At 34.2% G+C, this 20,885-nt stretch overlaps 1 long non-coding RNA gene across 1 annotated transcript; it reads left to right on the top strand.

Annotated features, from left to right (window-relative positions):
• The first annotated feature begins 15,223 nt into the window (after positions 1–15,223).
• On the top strand, positions 15,224–20,668 carry LOC123526569 (uncharacterized). The gene is made up of 2 exons (XR_006681612.2): positions 15,224–15,693; positions 19,244–20,668. It is a non-coding gene; the product is annotated as an uncharacterized LOC123526569 (long non-coding RNA).
• The last annotated feature ends 217 nt before the right edge of the window (positions 20,669–20,885 follow it).

The raw sequence follows: 20,885 nt of genomic DNA, 5'->3' as shown, positions 1-20,885 counted from the left end.
GCGTTTTCAATGTTTAATCTACAGATTCTGCTTTTTTCATTTATATTGTTGTTACTTTACCTTGAAAACTTTAAATTATGTGTTGATGTTGCTTTTTTTTTTTTCATTTTATGATTAAAAGGAATATTCTCTATTAGTTGAAAAATATTCAAGTTCAAAAAGGTATTCTGACAGAAAAACGTTTATGACGTTGGTTTATGCCAGACAGTTTGTTAATATGTTGCGGGTCATCTTAAATCATTATTTTCACAAAATTTTAACATTTCTAGAGGGAACTTTTGTATGCATGACAAATCAGGGACAAAAGGAAGTCACATATGATCAATGGTTCAAACATTCATTATAGCAAAGTGCAATTTAAATTGGTTTAAAATGGCAATTTCTTTCCAGTGGTTGACACAAATGCTTGCAGTAATTCCAGGTCGGTAAAATACTGTCACAACAACTGTCAAGAAGATTGAATGTAGATCCAGGTTGGAGAAATAAACCATGTTTATCTACAAAAACCACAAAAACTACACTCTCATATGTCTCCAGTATTTAAACGATGCAGTTGATACTTTTGATTGATCTAAATCGTTCTAAATAGATTTATCAGCACACCAGTTATTCTCATAAAATATATGTCGTCCAACTGATCATTTGTACTTTTTTAGGTAACAGACCTGTAATTTCCGTGTGGTAACGTATACGTATTCTCCGAATTTGATATGAGCCGTGCCACGAGAAAACCAACATAGTGGGTATGCGACCAGCATGGATCCAGACCAGCCTGCGCATCCGCGCAGTCTGGTCAGGCTCCATGCTGTTCGCTAACAGTTTCTCCAATTCCAATAGGCTTTAAAAGCGAACAGCATGGAGCCTGACCAGACTGCGCGGATGCGCAGGCTGGTCTGGATCCATGCTGGTCGCAAACCCACTATGTTGGTTTTCCCATGGCACGGCTCAATTATGATTTAATTTTAAAGATTGAATGATACAACAGACTAGCCTGGTGTTGCCTTTTTAGATGGCTATTACAAAAGAAACTGTACTTATTATATGATGTTTTTATATCCTGTTGATAAAGCAATATTTTCATGTATTATACACGTTCAAAAATGCTCTACGGAATAAATTCCAAAATATACAAATGATAAAAAATCTATAGAAAGAAGTGTTATAAAAATTAATTAACAAAAATACAAAATTACAGACCACGCAAAGCAAAAAAAAAATTTCAAAAGGTTTTGTACAAAGAGGTTTTATCTTCCATTTTAGTATGCATCGTGCAGAAAAAAATGTCCTATATCAACTTTTTGTTGTGACAATTGTTTAATCTCTTCGGACATCTACTGACGTAGATAAAACATAGAAGAATACAAAAACATCTGATTATTTTGCAGTAAACAAACACTTCTTAATATCTCCTATTCCACCTTGTAAATCTCATTCATTTATTCATAATTTATCTACAAACGAAGTCTTATTTTTCATTTACGCCACCCTCACGTCAAAGGTGTCGGATACAATTTTTCTTTCCATATTTAACATAATACAGAAACTACTGTTTTTACTCTGAGGTTTCACCTTCGCATTTTGTTGTATGCGAACGATATAAACAAAGTTTTAATAGGTCTAAAGACTGAACTATTTCTGAATCAGTAGAATGGCAAAGAGATTTCACGGTCGGCCAAAAGGTCCAGTTAAAATGTACATGCTGATTGTAGTTATGACAAGCTTTTACTACCTAAAAACCGTTTTAAATTATACATATGAATGGATTTACATAAGAATGATTCACTAATTTGCTAATGCCTCAAAAACCTGAATTAATAACAGTTTTAATATAATACATAATAGTAAAAAAAAAAGGCCTTTGTGTGAAATTGCTCTTCGAAATGATATGCACAGTCTGTTTTATTGATATTTTTCGCAGAGTTATGGGCTATATAATCAAAGTTACATTTTTATGCATTTTTAGCAATGGAAGTAAAATCTAACGAAACATAAAGTAAGAACTACTCGTCAAGTTTTTTCCTTTCAATTGTTCAATACCATTAATATGAGCCAGTGCAAAAACCAGTTAACAGGACAAATAAAGATATGTTTGCCTGTGGGAAAAACTGTCAGCGATCCATTTCTACCCTGTTCGTCAAAATGTGTATAATAACATTATATTTTCAAGCTACACTGACTCATTGCATTTGAACAAATCAGCAGTGACATTGGCATCCTATTAATAAGGAAACAAATTAGCCATTATTTTCATTTTATTTACAATTTAATTACAGTTTTTTAGTCTAGGATTGGAAAATTGTATGGGGGTGCAAATATAGTAAAAGATGTATCGACCATATGTTTACATATTACTTGTCACGGACATTTCAGAACAAATTTCAGGAAATGTCTTTGTTTTATTATACTTAATATTCTGTGTAAATGACTGACAAGACAGTATTTTTAACAAAATATTAAATTATACTTGTTAACCCTTTTTATTGAGATCATCACATTAATTCGTCATATTTTATGACTAACTGTATCCCTTTACGGAACTCAATTAATAAGTATTTAATCACTTTGAACTTGTATATCTTAGTATGTGTATCCGTGAATTATTTTCAAACTTTTATGATACGTGACGGTTGTTTGAAATTTTTAAAATTTGTATATTCACAGTGTATATATCGATACTGAACGTATGTTATTATCTTGCAGTGTTATCTCAATATGGTAGAGTGACAATCTGAGGAGATCTAAAGGCGAGGTGGCACCCCTCTGTAGTATCTGGAACTACCGGCATAAATTGTCAAAAATGGTGGCTCCGAGAATCCAAGATGGCGTCCAAGATGGTCGCCATAAACTGCCAATTCTGTGAAAATTTTAGGTAACAGTATGGCAATATTACTTATTAAGGTAATGTTAAATACTTGCATGGATATTAATCATATTATAATGTATCTCAAATTGACATATGGCACTGACCACTTCAAGGCCATGATCAAGATCATTTCAAGGTCAAAGTACAAAAAACACCCGAATATTTTATATTTCCTGTCTATTGTTTCTTATTTTAAATGACTTTAACACTAATTTTGGTTACAAATGTAATAGCGAAATTGGTAATTGCATGTTTTATTGATATTTTTCGTAGAGTTTTTTGCTATATAGTCAAAGTTACACTTTATGCATTTTTAGCAATGATATGCACAGTCTGTTTTATTGATATTTTTCGCAGAGTTATGGGCTATATAGTCAAAGTTACACTTTATGCATTTTTTAGCAATGGAAGTAAATTCTAACGAAATTGCAAGGACATAAAGTAAGAACTCAGACGAATTAGATACTCGTCAAGTTTTTCCTTTTAATTGTTCAATACCATTAATATGTGCCAGTGCAAAAACCAGTTAAACAGGGCAAATTAAGATATTTTTGCCTGTGGGAAAAACTTTCAGCGATCCATTTCTACCCTGTTCGTCACAATGTGTAGAATAACATTAGATTTTCAAGCTACACTGACTCATTGCATTTGAACACATTAGCAGTGACATTGGCATCCTGTTAATAAGGAAATAATTTAGCCATTATTTTCATTTTATGTACAATTTAATTACAGATTTTTAGTCTAGGATTGGAAAATTGTATGGGGGTGCAAATATAGTAAAAGATGTATCGACCATATGTTTACATATAAATTGTCACGGACATTTCAGAACAAATTTCAGCAATTGTCTCTGTTTTATTATACTTAATATTCTGTGTAAATGGCATGTCAAGACGGTATTTTTAACAAAATATTAAATTATACGTTGTTAACCCTTTTTATTGAGGTTATCACATTAATTTGTTATATTTTATGACTAACTGTATCCCTTTACGGAACTCAATCAATAAGTATTTAATCACTTTGAACTTGTATATCTATGGATGTGTATCCGTGAATTATTTTCAAACTTTTATGATACGTGACGGTTGTTTGAAATTTTTAATATTTGTATATTCACAGTGTATATATCGATACTGAACGCATGTTATTATCTTGCAGTGTTATCTCAATATGGTAGAGTGACAATCTGAGGAGATCTAAAGGCGAGGTGGCACCCCTCTATAGTATCTGGAACTACCGGCATAAATTGTCAAAAATGGTGGCGTTCCGAGAAATCCAAGATGGCGTCCAAGATGGTCGCCATAAACTGCCAAATCCGTGAAAATTTTAGGTAACAGTATGGCAATATTACTTATTAAGGTAATGTTAAATACTTGCATGGATATTAATCATATTATAATGTATCTCAAATTGACATATGGCACTGACCACTTCAAGGCCATGATCAAGATCATTTCAAGGTCAAAGTACAAAAAACACCCGAATATTTGATATTTCCTGTCTATTATTTCTTATTTTAAATGCCTTTTACACTCAGTTTGGTTACAAATGTACTAGCGAAATTGGTAATTTCATGTTTTTCATTTAAAGGTTATGGTTTTAATAAAGAGTATTCATATGTTGTGGAAACAAATACTTTTTATACCAGTGCATGGCGTCCAAAATTACCCAAAAGATAGCTGTTTCCATGATAATTTGATGTTCAAATGCAAGAGATTAATTTCAAAGGTATAGTTAATTGTTTGCAAGTTATTATTTATTTCTATGATGGATGTCTAATTAATATACAAGGCTGACCACTTCAAGGTCAATGTCAAGGTCGTTTCACGGTCAAAGTAAAAAAACACACCAACATTTGATTTTCAATTGTCAAGATACTGAAGCTATGAAATTGTTTAGACTGAGAGAGATAATGTATCGTATTAGCAGAGACAAATTAGTTAGCATCTGCGATAATAGAGCGGATAAATTTCCCACATGGACTGTTTTTCAGTCAGTAATACAAACTGATCGTCTGTCTTAACCAGCTGAAATAGTATTTAATCCTAACATTATGGCTCCTCCCAATAATTTCAGTACAGCCTATACTATAATGAAACGTACTAAAGAGCAAATATGTGCTCTTGGTCAAGATGTGTGGCCCATCGTCTTTGATATGGGATTGCTTACTAAGGCACTAGAAACTGTTTAGGCTCGATCAAACAAGTTTGATTGTAAAGGTGTTATACTAATAGAAGGCGGCATGCATTACATGATGGCTTTTTTGGTGGGATTGGGCATGTATATATGGTGATGTTGGTCTGCAGGACCTCTTGGTTGACTCTGATGTATTTGCCAAACTTACTGCGGAGCATATTTTGTCTGGAAGAGATTTCGACAGAGCGCTGAAATCAATCATAATGGTTGATGAGGTTTCTTCAGCAGTTTTATCTTTGGTTTGAAAAAAAGAAAATATCTTCCACTCTCTCTGTTTCAAGATCTAAAATCCCTTGACATCATAGTGATCTGTCAAATGAAATCACAGGGTATATAGAGTCCAATATACTACCTTTGATGGAGATGTCCAGGTCCGAGGGTAGGGAGGCTTCTTCCAGACATGATATATGGGATGTCAATCAGGATGCAAAGACAAAGCTTTTGCCATTTCTCTTTGCTTCAGATCATACGGTATGTTCAAGATTCATGTCCTACCAAGTGCTTGCCTAAAAATTGTCTAAAAAACGGAAGATGGCCTTTTTGTCATTATATTTGACAGAGAGTCTTTTAATGTTGTTTGTAACGATTATGTCCCGGAAGTGACAGAAAATAAAGCTTTAAAATCTTCAGGTGGCATTATAAGCACTGTCCTGTTGGTTCTTGTCCAGGCCAATAACTGCCAAATATGCAATGGTATACAACCCAAACAATGTTTATAGCCGAGATACCAATTCAAACAAACATTACACTGACACACTTTTACACACAGAAATAAAATGTTGGAGTGAGTAAAATGTTATATATGTTCAATGAAACATTCATTGATCCATTTTCCATCAACACTGGTGAATTTTGCTTCTGGTGTTGAAGTTCACTGAGGTAAAACTTAGTCTTTTGAACTACCACCAGACATGAATGTAAATACTCAATAACTTTGTTTGAGAGAGGTTCAATTCTGGTGAAAACTATTCTGTGCGTAAGAACTTCTTTGAACTGTTGTCAAGAACAAAGATCAAAACCGTGAGCACTAATCCAGGGTCAAAGCCAAATCTAAAATTGTTCAGATGAATGGAGAGTAAATGTACTTTACCTTACATTACTGGATCTCCTTGTAGTGTCAAGAGTGTTCAAATGCTCCAGCCAACTCTAGGGGCCAGTCGAACATACCTTGATATAGCTTTAACATTTTGGAGATATACATATCTCTTCTAAAGTAGTGGTGTGTCATGTTTACATGTTGTATTTGACAGATATATTTCAGATAGTTTGAAGTCCTCCACTTGCCAAAAAACGCGGAGAAAATGTGTCTCTTGCTACAACCGTTGTCATGCAATACAACATGGCAATACCTGACTGAAAGAAGCTACTGACCAACAGCAAGAGCAAAGATTATTTAACAAAACTGTACACAAGTAGCTTACAGAGAACTGCCACAAGCTGTTGAAAGATGGCCAGGATATCTATGTTTCTGGTGGAATGGGTGACAAGGTTCGCAGAGTCTCTTCTGATACAATATCCTTCCACAATAATTAAAATCAAGAAGCTGACACCAGAATTCTTCTTCATCTGGTGTATGTAAAAGAAGTAGGTGGTTGTTAGTCCTGACACATATGTGCTGGTCTTGCTTGTTAGCTATTTTAAAGACATTTGCACTGAGCACATATACTTTAAAACTGGCAGATACACAGATCTGACGAGATTCATTCCTGCCCATGTCTTAGTTGAACAGTTATCACCTGATGAGAGAAAAGTTTTACTCACAGTTTACTGCCTCACAGGTTGTGATAATTGCTCTTCTTTCTTTGGTATAGGCAAGAAAAAGCCTTTCAGAAAAAATATGTTGATAAACTGACACAACTTTCAAATCTTGGATCAGGACATGAAAAATTGTAAAAGCTGCATCGGTCTTCTTTGTTGGGCTCTTGTGTGGTTGTAAACAATACACTGATCATTGAATATATTGAGAGCTAGAATTGTTGTTGAAAGATCAAGGACGAAAGCCAGGAAAATTCCCCCAACAGATGATATAGTTTCATGCTATTTTTGCTCCGAGTGAGTGAGTGAGTTGGGTTTTACGGCGAATCGACACAAAATGGTCATAATATTATATCGCCGAGATATATACTATGATGTGTCTATTAGATCTTAATTAGAAGCAAACGTTGTATTGCCAGATGCAGTAGATTTTGGATATGTTGTTTACTATGAAACAGGGTTGCTCATTCCTCAAATGATGAATGAGTCTGCTGCTCCGCCTGAACTGCTTAGTGAGCTTGTGTGCATGTGCACTGATGAATGCCGTGGCGACTGCCTTTGTTCTCAAAATGAGCAGCCCTGCACAAAATCGTGTGACTGCAAAGGTTCTGTTGATAATGATATGATCTGCCAAAACGTATTCACAGTGTCGGCAAATGCAACAACAGAAGACAATCTGGACAATGCTGAAAATTAAAGCAGAAGTGAATTGTAGCATTTTCAGTATCCATATTTTAAAATGACGTTATAATATCTGTTTTTTGGAAATCCTTCATAGATATTTTAATAAAGTCATGTAAATGTTTAATGAAAATATTTTCCTTTTTTCATTGGATTTAGTTTATTTTCAAAGGTGCATTTAAATTCACTGAAATCATTATCCATTTATGGTAGACCTAAATGTCTTTTTTATAATCTCATATGGTGTATATTTCTTGACTTGAGCTGTATGTAGTATCTACCATTAGCAGACGGCCATTCTAAAATGAAAAAAAGCGGAGAACCACGGGTCACCCAACACGACATAAACGAAAATGTTGCGGGCTCGGTTTGACTGAGCCTGTTCATGGACGGTAGTTGAAATGCAAGCTACCGTCCACGCCCTCTAGCCCCGGGTTGAGCAGAACTCAAGATTTACACATTTGATATCATTTCAAAAACTCAACTGATGATCAAATTATATTGTGCTAGGAGATTTAAACTTTTAGCTATAACTTTAGAATTAAAACATTAAACTATCATAGTCCAAGCGATTTAATGGGCTATCTTGCACTGATCTGAAAAAAGTTTATTTCAAAATATGAATACTCTTTATTAAAATTTAGTTATAAAAGAAAGAATACAGAATTAGAAATTACAACTTTAATACAAAAATATGCCAAAATGAGAGAAATAGAGAAGAAATGTCATGTTCGGGGTAATTTTTGTATTTTGACCTTGAAATGACCTTGACATTGACCTTAAAATAGTAAGCATTGTATGTCAATTTGATATATGTCATAGAAATAAATAATATTCATGCAAATATTTTGCTATACCTTTAAAATTAGTGTATTACATTTGAACATTAAATCATCATGGAAACAGAGATTTTTCAGCAATTTTGGACACCGCGTACGGGTATGAAAAATATATGAATATTCTTTATCAAAAATATAACTTTCAATTGAAAAGCATACAATTACCAATTTCGCTATTACTTTTTCTTTTAAAATTACTGTAAAATCATGTAAAATATGAAACAATGGAGAGGGAATGTCAAATTTTTGGGTGTTTTTTGTACTTTGATCTTGAAACGACCTTGACCTTGAAGCAGTCAGTGCTGTATGTCAATTTGTGCTACATTATAATATGAGTAATATCCATGCAAATATCTAGCAAATATCTAGCATTACCTTTATAGATAAAACTGCCATACTGTTACATAAAGTTTTCGCTGAATTGGCAATTTATGGCGGCCATCTTAGACGCCATCTTGGATTTCTCGGAACGCCACCATTTTTGGCAATTTATGCCGGCAGTTCGAGATTTTACAGGCATTGCCAAACATTTTGGTAAATAACATGCCTTGTTAACAGAGGGGTCCCACCTACTCTTAAAATACTTTTTGGATCATTGTCACTCTACCAATACCCTCATACAGTCCAATGATGCACACCACACATTTATTTATCGAATCGAATTCAAGCTGAATGTCATTACCGTCTTTCTCTACTTGGCTGTGGTACGTTAGCCTTTAAATGTCTACAGTACTAACGGAACAAGCGCGGAACCATCTGCATGATATATCGTGTAACTACGGACAGACGAGTGAACATTTGATTTTTACGTGGGTTGTCTATAGAGGTATAGATTGAGGCTAGTTTTTTTGTTTATTTAATTTTAATTGTGTGCGTATTTTTGACATTTGGTAGAGAAGTTGTATTTGTTGCAGTAAAACTTAACTTTAATATGACTGGTGCCACCAGATCGCAGCATTGTACTTTCATGTGACTTTGCAGTAAGCAAACCCGACAGAAACTACATTGTATATTAAACATTGTCCATTTTATTAAGAATTTATTTGATTTCCAAATAAAAAAAACTTGCACTAAACAGAACCACAATCTGACTTAAGTACTTGATCTTCTAAACGAAGATTTGAAAACGACCCATTCACATTCGTCTTCTGTATATTTTGAATTTCCAGTATTGCTATTTTTATTTTATCCAATCAGACGACTTGTTCGAATGTCAAAGAGTAAGAAAAATGTGCAATCATTCCAGGGGTCGAACCCGGGACCCCTCTCTTACAAAGCAAGTGGCCTACCGACTGAGCTAACCGGCTATCTGATACATTATGATATAAGAATTGTAAATATCAAAAGTCAAGGCTACAGGTAGATTTGCAAGATGTTGTAAGTTAGGCTCTGATTGGTTAGCGAAAGGGTAGTCAGAACGAGGCAATGAATAGGTCGTTCTCAGATCCTATGCGTAGCGTTATAGGATATGTACTTTAGTCAGATTGACAGAACCATCCCAGAGAAAAAATTCAAGCCACAAATAAACATCGGATTGACTTGCTTTTTTTCCAACATATTTGAACGACATCGCATGCGTATGAAAAATAATCTCTTAATGACCGCAAGCAGGCCAAACTGGCCATATAAAATGTCATGTTTTACACATTCTGACGTGCTTACTCTATCAAAGTTAACATGCACCTACTGGTTCATATCTCCTCTATAAAATTATACCATTTAACGTAGGTCTTTCACTAAAAACTTCATAAACATTCAACATCAAACAAAGGAACGCTTTTTCCGCGCAACAGTTTCCTTATTGTGGTCAACCGGTGGCAAATAATTGTGGTCTTGTGCCTATTTAAACATATTTCTCTCTTCAAATGCAAACTATTTTACCAGTATAATGTCGGATGTATTACAAATTAAATCTGAAAGTTTCTCCTTTGTTGAGCTATGCACTAAAATTCAACAGCTTTCCTTTCTATTTAACAATATATATTTGCGGTCAAATCTGAGCGAAAAAACCTATTCTGAAGAAAAAAAACCCGCAGAATTCTGTCACTTCCTTTGATGAAAGTTTTATCCGATATGAAAAAGAAGCATGTTTCCGAATTGTTTATGTGTCAGAATTAGGAACTACTACTAATCTGATTACAATGACAAAGTTCAAATTTTATGAAAATTATTTACATTAAAAAAAAAATGAATGGAAACGCTTGATCTGCTCATACAAAAAACTAAAATCTGAAACCGAGAAAAATCCTGTAGCTGTAGCCCTTTTTAAGCACCTGAGTATGTTACAAATATAAGAATGGACAGCTGTTATACATAATGCGTCATGTAGTCTTCCATGATCATTCATAAATGGCTACCCTTATTAAAAAAATGAGCAGGAGCATGTGGACTAACTAAAAAGATTATGAATCTGGAATGAAGACTACTATTGGTTCTCTAACGTTTTCCAGTGTCCAGTGTGAATTCCAGTGACCATTCTTGCGACTTGTCCAGGAACTTTTGTAAGATTGGAAGTGTACAATATCCGAAAAGTAATGGAAGTCAATCATGCTTCTCGAACAGTTTAAATGGTCACATATATGTGTATAAAAGTAGTCTAAAAACAATCAGACTACAAAGAATGTATGAAATATTTAAAGTGCACCTTATAACATCTCCATGAACAATTATATTATCTCAATCTCTTTTGCCAACACAGAAAATGTCAAAAATGTGATCAAAACCGAGTCTTACATATGTTAACTGTGCCATAATCTACAGTTTCGATAATAACGCTACCATTCACAAAGCAGTCTGGTCATATGCCATGCCTAAGTGGCCTGTAGATCTGAAGAAATTGTTGATATCATGTGAAATTAACTATAATCTGAACTGATCATGCTCATAGGGAATGCAGCTTTGTGCACCGACTATTGTCTACAAACCTCTGTCCAATTTGATGGTAATTGTTTATGCATGTAATTTCACTTTCACACTTACTTAAATCAAAGCCCTGAAAGGACTGATAGCCGGTGCTAATTGAGTGATATTTCAACCGATACATGTGAAGAATCAACATTTCATTGGTCAGAGACGAGTCATGATTTGAACAATGATGGTAGAGGTCTACTAGACAATGCTACATGCCAAATATCTAAGCTCTGTGCATTGTGGTTCAAGAAGATTTTTAAAGGTTTTCGCTATACAACTCTATGTAAAACTAAGTTTGCCCCAGGGTGGGGCCAAGTTCAACTATAACCCTAAACCCTAAACGCTAACCCTAGAGCGGCGTGATTTCAAATATTTCGAATGTGAATATAAATTTCACTCACACACTATCAAGATTATAAAAAATAAATATGCGACTACTCTTACACGTCCAAAATATTTGTGTGATGCGGTCACATAGAATTAGCCTTCGGAAGGAAAACTCAAACGATGCGAGGCTGAAACTTGGTAGTTGATTTAGAGCTATAGCCAGTTGCTTTGGCATAATGGCAAAGCTCGCTGAAAAAAAATGTTATTCTATAAAAATGTATTGATAAAAAACATTTACATTTATTTTATTACCCGAAATCATAACCAGAAGACAAGTAACATTCACATTTTTACATGTTTATTTGTACATTTCAGATATGAATACAGTCACATATTTCAATTACCGGCGCGTAAGATACTGTAAACAGTGCTAATTTAACCTATGAAATATTCCTTTCAATATAAAAGTTATTATCAATATGTTGGCAGAGTATGGCCACTCCAATGAAAGCTATTTGAAAAACCAGTCGACCGGGAGGAAACCAGACGTACTCGTAAAGCACCACGTCATTGCTCCACGTTACCTGTAGAGCAACAAGCAGCACCACACGGACGCAAGGAATACCACAGTACACCACAGTAAATTAAACATCCCCCAAAACTCGACGTTACCTGCAAAGCAATGAGGAATATTTAGCGGACCAACGGAGCAAGGCAAAGTACTGTGGTTCTAAGCAACGAGCAAGGCTACAGTACACAACAATATTTAGCGGACCAACGGAGCAAGGCAACGTACTGTAATTCTAAGCAACGAGCAAGGCTACAGTACACCACAATATTTAGCGGACCAATGGAGCAAGGCAACGTACTGTACTTCTAAGCAAGGCAAATACTATAATGAGCAAGGCTACAGTACACCACAGTAAATTAAATATTCCCCATAACTCGACGTTACCTGCAAAGTAATGAGGAACATTTAGCGGACCAATGGAGCAAGGCAACGTACTGTAATTCTAAGCGAAGCAAATACTATATGATGAGCAAGGCTATGACATCAGCAAGGCTATGATACATTTAAGCAAGGCTAGTCAGATATTGCCAAGGCACTAGAGCAATACCTTTAATATACACCGTAACATCCGTACCATCAAAACGTCCCAAAGCACGCCCGATCGCCCCCACGGTCGACAGAAATTTTCCAGGCCCTTAAAATTAGGAGTGACATAAAAAAAAAAATAATTGTATATAAATATGGAAATAATTAACTGGAATTTTAGTAATAAAAATTATACATGTATAAATTCTAAATTGTCCTTTTGATTTCTCATAAAGCAACAGTCCGGAAGAATGATAATATCTTTTTAGATCTGTCTGTTTCACAAATTGTTTGTAGCCCAGGAATCCGTTCAATTAATGTCTGTGGAAAGTACCTGGAGTCTGATCACTTCCAGAGTTGGCACCCAATGGCAGCATATTATCTGCAACATAAGTACTTCACAAAACAGTCAGATTGTCATAACAGAATTAAAGATACAAAATATAATGAACTGTAGTATACAACAATTTTTTTTATTATTATTATTGGGGTGTGGCGGGTGGGCAATTTAACATCGATCTGAAGCGCTAGCCAATACACCTTTAGTTCAACTGAGAAGATTGCACGTGCTCTCGATTTAATATAACGCTCGAGTGGTTCCCTGACGAATAGGCGTTTATCATTCATCTGTTATGTTTAGACAAGGAACTAGAAAACTGGATTACTTGACAACGACGATAGTTTATAGCTAACACACCTAGCAACGAGATAGATATTAATTTCGGGAAAAAATAAATGTAATTATTTTTAGGCAAAATAATTTTTTATTATTTACCCATTTCAGCATCAAACCATTGTCTATGGTCAAAATCTGAGAGGTGGTAGAGTTACATACACAAAAACGGCCAGTTCCCACCTATGCGACAAACTTCTCATTATCCGAGCACTTTCAGTGCAAAAATGAAAGAAAAATTAAAATAACAGAGATTTCAAATTGTGGCATTTATTTCATTCTACACACTAATATTAAACAGTAAACTAGAGAAAATCAATATTTCATACACAAACATCTGCAAATTTAGAAACTTGCCAGAAATATGTACACGGAAAGTAGGATTGTTTTCACATATATTTTACCCAAACTGAAGCAATTTCAGCAAATATAATGATAAGTCTGAACACTATCCAGAATTCAATCTCTACAAAGCATTCACTGTCAAAATAACAAATTATAGAATGAAAAGTAACAAAAACATAATGTGTTGTCTGTCTGTATAAGGCCTAAGATCACAGTTATTTTTTACTATATGTTCTATATAAATACAGCACAATGCTGCAATTTGGCAAATCAAGCCCTGCACTAAGGAGAAAACAAGAATATCTTTAAAAAAGATACACGGCCGCATTAGCCAATGCACACTTTAAGCTACGAAACGTGCATGCACTCTGCACTCTGCACTTTTACACTACGATCGGGTATTTATAACGGGTATTTATAAGCAAAACAAAATGTAGTCTTAAAATAAAATGTTCATGTTTTTTATGTAGAACATATTTTACAGAACACATATTTTACATCATAATTATATTAATCATAATCTAGGAAACTTTGACAAAAAATAAGACTAAAAAGGAGGGGCCTAAAAGTAGGGGACGAAATGACCAATTTGAAATCGTCATGACATACGAAATGACCAAAGTGGAGACGAGTTGATAGTAAATCGTTTACTGGAGATCACTCCGTGTTGGCAGGTTTGTAGTCAAACTCTAGGTTGAACTTAATCCACGTAATGGCTCTTTTTTCAGCTTAGAATGTTTGTCAAAATGTTGTGTGCAACTTACTATCAATTTGTATCTAAGTAGTATCCACATATATCTAAGACTGAAATTTGACTCGAGACATCCTTCTCAAATTAGTTGGAGAACTCTTGGTTGAAATTATATCAATGTATGGTCCTTATTTGACTCAAAAAAGTGGTTGAAGTTTTACATGCAAGTTGCTATAATTGCCACAAAAATTAATTTGTAACTAATGGCCATAAAATTTCCTAATACCAGAAGTCTTGTCAAGTTATAGTCCTTGTATTACTCAGGAAATGTCGGATAGTCAGTCAAGTTCACTGTCTTGTGAACAGCTCTTGTTTTAGGATGCTTGTACCTATCTTTGATACGTAATAACTCTTTTCTCAATTTTTTAAGCAAAATGCATTTAACCATATCTTATATTAGCGAAGCATAAGCTTTATTGACTCTCTGTTAATTGTTAGCATTTTATGAATCATTTGAACCAAAGGACGACAGCTGCAGTTTTATTCTCGATACACCACGAAGCCTTGCAAAAAGCATTCTATAAATATGAATCACCTTATACTGGATATTGTAGTTGTTGCCATAACGGAATGTTGTCTCCTTACAATATATTTAAATCAACTTTAACTTGCTTAACTGTGGTACAAAACGAAGAGAAGACGCTTGAACTTTGTTTTTTTTTTCATTTGACCATGCAATGTTGCCCTGAGTAGCAAAAAGGTAAACGCCAGATTCCTGTCATGTTGATTAATGATGAAGAGTTGAGTTATGGCTGTTTACTGTTCTACCTTCGTGCATTCGGACACTTTTACTTATTATCCTGTCACAGTCATCTACATTATCGAATCAGGAGTAGTAATTTGCGTCGTCCATATCAAGGAGCATTGGTGCGTAGTTGTCATTTATTATAATAAATACCGAGTTTGAGGCGGATCCAGCCGTAACTGTTATAGACAATTTAAAAATTATTGCAATACCAAAGCCTTTGTCATAACATCTTCATCTGGACATCGTATCATATCCATTTCGGATAGGATCGTGTTTATTTAGCCTAAAGTGGGAACTTGTACTACAGATTTAAGCCTTGATCATGAATAGGATTGTACTGGGGTGTTTGTTGGTGGCGTGTCTGATAGGGGCACTATCAGCTCAGGCGCCATCTGCTCCGAACAACAACGCCGCATTGTTACGAGCAGCTGCAGCCAGCGGAATGTATAACAGCAGAGGATCTGGCTTGCAGAGCATATTCCCCCTTTTAGCAATGACTGGCGGTAAGCTTATGCTCTATTTGTCCATGACATTTATATTGCCAGTATCATAATTACTGTATTTAAATTATGAAAATTTTGTATTTAATACACGTACTTGCATAGGTAGCTATGTCATTCCTTCGGTGAATTAATCAGCAAACTGCACTAGATATATTTTCTTAGAGAAACAGAATGTTTGTTTCGATTTTTCAAACCAGATTTTTCCAGATTTCTACTAGTTTGTCTTAATTGAAATTTCCTGTATCATTTTCTCAAAAGTTCTATTTACACTCGGTTATATTAAATTACAATGTGATAATCTATTTTGATGAAAGTGAATGTTAAGTTCTTAATAGCGTCGCCTATTTTATTCTTTATTTACGTCACATCATTTTACAACAAATAAATACTATAAGAAAATAATACATGCATTTTAATTTTTGAATAATAAAAGACTTATGATAACAGATAATATACGTAGATCAACTCATGTTGTTTTTTGTTGTTGCTGCTGCTGCTGATGATGATGATTTCTTTTAATCAGCTGATCAGATTATTTATACAAAATATTAAATCTAAGTTGAAGACAACTGTATTCAAAATTGCCATATCTCACTTGGAGAGTACAAAAATCCAGTTTTTCATCTTCTGGTAAATTAAAAATATTGAACTTCATTTATCTGATGCTTTGGTTAACAGTTGTTGCCTTCATTCATCATATGAACAACATTGACATAGTACATATTTTCATTTTCTACGGAAAATTTACAAATAGAGCATATTTTGTCTTCAAAATGGAGGTTTTCATCACTGTCAATGGGTTAACATAGATTTAAGTTAACTTTAAATTTAATATGTGTTTGCATCAGCATATGATATTGAAATTAATGCAAGTCATAATTATAGGTTATTAGCTTTGTATCGGGAAATATGCACGAGTTCTTCAGCGGAAATATTGCGCGACTTTAGGAGCGCAATATTCTTCCGCTGAAGAACAAGTGCATATTTCCCGATGCAAAGATAATAACCTCTTTATTACATACGCATCTACACGTATAAATATTATGTAAATATCATAAATATTTTCAATAGCCTTAATAGGATTGACAATACTGAACTAAATAGAAAAAATAGTGCAACAACACACACTGAATTACGTCAGGCACCCGATATGAAATTCAGGCGTCAGTGTGTGGAAAAATATTGACGTTTCCGGTACCAGTGTAACTTAACGGGGAATAGAAACGAGTATGTAATTATGTCCAATGCGCGTCGATAGCTTACAGGTTGAGCGTCCGCTTCGTGTGCGGGATGTCGTGGGTTCGATCCCCCGCCGCGTCATACTAAAGACGTAAAAAATGGTACCAGTAGCTCCCTTGCTTGGCGCTCAGCATTGAAAGGGAAACTGGCCTCTTCTCTCATATCATCGTAGCGATGGATTCCATCAGGAATGAGGTGCCGAGAGTGATTAATATAAGTTGCAGAACTTCCTCCACAATCGACTTAAAATAAATTATGTATAAACGAAAGTCCAATGTGGCTGATGATTACAGAGATACAAAAAAAATAGTTCATGAAGTCTCGTATATATATAATAATCGTTAATTTAGTTATCAATATACTAGTGACTTACTGACTTACCTCCGGAATACGTAACAGTTAATTTCGTTTTTTTTTCTGATTTTTATTTTTTTTTTTTGCGAAATTCTGAAAGAATTAAACATCAATTTTGTAGGTCTACAAGGGTGGTAGTTGGAATTCTGCATTTCATAGATATCAGTTTATTGACAAGGTGTATTTTCCGAGTGTAAAATTTTGGCCCATGCTAGGGTTTTGTATTAGGGAATTGTTGCTTTTATGCCAACTAATGTATCATGATTTATATAAGCATCTGTTATCAAAGGAGCCGCACCATGAGAAAACCAACATAGTGCAATAGCGACCAGCATGGCTCCAGTCTAGTCAGGATCCATGTTGTTCGCTTTCATAGAGAAACCGTTATCAAACAGTATGGATCCGGACCAAACTGCGCGGATGCGCAGGCTGGTCTGGACCCATCCTGGTCGCAAATGCACTATGATGGTTTTTCTCATGGTGTGGTTCAAATAAATCCAAAGTTAAAAAAAAGTTGTTACTGAATATACAGTGTAGATAAACCGTGTCAAAAATTTTCTGAATCATGTATTTAATATCTGTTTTTGCTCTGATATTAAACGAGAAATCAATGAAAGACTTCTGGATAGATGACTTGAATTAATCAGGTTTTTTTTTCAATGACTAACATATATTGCGTTTGTCGTTCTTGACATCCATACACCATTCAAGTTAAATAAGGTGTAACCCTTATGCATATCATATTTAAATTTGACACTTATCGAACAAAAATGAAATGCGGCTATAAAAAAGGTACATCACATCAGTTTGTCTTTGTTTAGGTAAATAGCAATAACCCTACGTTTTTATCTTCGTTTCTTTTTTCTACACCACATTAAAGTCAGTCGGATGCATCAAAAGGCTATTTTTTTCGCACTTTTGAGACCCATTTTTAATCGGAAATGCTTTCAGCACTGAATAAAAGCAGATATATTATAACATCTGTATGACAGGTCACACAATATAATATAGAAGTAATACTTAAGCTTAAAGCTGCTCGCCCTCAGTTTGGTCGAAAAAATTAAATTTCCCAAAAGGAACATTTTTGTAACAAGAATATAAAATGAAAAGGTATAATCAACAAAATAAGCGAAAATCTACGTAGTGTTTGAGAAAATGGCTAATGAAAACAAGTTTACAGATTCACAGCACTATATGGCTATATTGAAAAATAATAAACCGTTTGCAAGGCTTTACTTTTTCCTACATAACCATATAGTGCGGTGAATCCATAAACCTTTCTGCGGGCGAGCAGCTTTAATAAATCAAGCCGCACTTTGATATCTATGTTGAGGCATACAACCACTAAATAGGAAAACGGCGCGAAAAAAATTGTAGCCGCATAATGGCAGATTCAAATAGTCCTCAGTGTAGAGATATAACAACTATTTAGCTCAAGAAAAATTTCAACATCTAAGTAAATTCTAAACAAAAATAACCCAAACACAGAAAATGGACATAATATTTTCAAAAATAGCACAGTTCCTCCGAACAAATTAGAAACTGAACTTTTTTTTTTACCTTATAACAGTATCACATCATCAAAAGAGTAAAAAGAAAATCTTCAAGGATATCAGTAGCATTTTTATTTAATGTTTCAATAAATTGTTCAAAGTATTTGTAAAACAACCAAACGTTAATTCCATGTATACAATGAAACATTTCCAAAATAGAAACATAATTATATATATACGAGTTTCTGTGAAAACAGAAATGAAACGCGCCTCTGGTGGGGTTCACTTCTCTATTTAAAATTCAAATGCAGGAAAGCCAGAATGAAGGACAACGTGCAAATATGTCAAGATTTTTTTTTATTTTTCGATTTCTAATTATTCATTCAAGCATAGATATCAAAGATGATTCATTTCTGACTGGGCTAATTATTCTGTCTAATTCAATTCTTGTGTATATATTTCAGGTGGAAACGACGCCCTTATGCCGATGATGATGTGCCGCTCTGGTATGAATCTGATGTGTATGTTTGCCCTCAGTCAAAGCGGATTTATGTAAATCCACGTAAACTACGTTCAACGACAAAACGGCTTCTCCACATCGGATGTATAAGCATTAAAAACACGGACTACATTTTCGTTGTAAAGGGATATACCTATAGATTATGTACCGATATGATTTTTTTATTTTCATTTTGACACTAACAACCAATATTTGAGCTAGGAGATTAGAACACATTTGTGATATCCATCTATATTCATTCTTTATCATTTCCACTACACTTCTCATGGATATGAAAAATGACGAAATGATGTTAGAAGGACGAGTGACGCTGTATATATACTTATATATATATATTTCTATCTACCTGATATTAATTTTTGTTGAAGTTGGTATATTATTTATGTATTCTTTATATTGTATGTTGTCCTACCTTAGCTATCTGCTGATATTGACGTTTGTGTATCGTCTGCTGTTTACGTTTAAACGTCATGTGAGATTCTATTAATTTTCTAGTAACAATAAAATGGATACAGTTTTAGTGAATTCATAACGCTAAATGTTCATTTTTTTTTTATTTTAGTAAATTAAGTCTGATGTAATAATATATATTCAATTTTTTACGACACAATAAGCAATGCTTAGATGATTCAGAAATTTCTGATGTATATCAGACAAATGAGTTTCTTTTACAGATTTTTACGCCAGGGTGCAATGTTATTTTTGACAGAAATCCTCCGGACACAAAGATTATAATATCGAGAAATAATTCTAAATATTTTCTTTGCATTTTTTTTGCACGTACTATCTACTCCGTACATTTTCCATTGTACGAGTAATGATCAAATCAACGTGAAAGAAATAGAAATGCCTCTCACTTTTTTTTTTCTCACAAGGTGACCGTGCATATAAGCGCTAAAGACCAAACTTTGTTTTCGTAAAGTGGCATATTTATCGCAATGCAGTTTCGACCTTTGCTTTAATTTCTTAAGAGTTACGTGCTGTTATGACCCGGTTGTAACTTGATTTTCCTTCCAACCATTTGCAAGTTTTCTGCAAACGATTGTGAAATATGATGGTTAGCAATCGAAATTATTCCAATAAATATGCCAACATCTGTGATTTTACAAAAAGAAATGTACAGTTTGTTTCGTTGTTTTATTTTTTCGGAAAAAAATATCTTACTTATTTCTTTTTTAGTTTTCAACAGCGTTATCTATATTACGGCTTCTATTGCCAATAGTTAAGACACATGCATTTTAGCTTATATCAGTTTGTATGAAGTTATTTAAAGGTTGAAGACAGACGGACGGACACTTCCTCTGACAGTAACACCTTGGATTTTGTTGATGTTGAGTTGACCAAATTAAAGCAAGTCGAGAAAAAAACACGACAAGCCTTGTTTTTCTTCAATATAATATACACTGTTGTATGATGTTCGATGCTTTTAACTGAACCATCCTTCGTTGAGAAAAGTGACTTGTCTATAATTAGTATTGTTACATTTCAAAACATAAATAGACACCATAAAGATCAAGATGGTGCTCTTTATGCCACAGGATTAAATAGCAAAAACGCGAAAAAAATCTTACAATACCATGGACTGT

Source organism: Mercenaria mercenaria, chromosome 14, assembly GCF_021730395.1.
Source record: "Mercenaria mercenaria strain notata chromosome 14, MADL_Memer_1, whole genome shotgun sequence".
NCBI lineage: Eukaryota > Metazoa > Mollusca > Bivalvia > Venerida > Veneridae > Mercenaria > Mercenaria mercenaria.
This window is presented reverse-complemented; position numbering and strand designations above follow the sequence as displayed.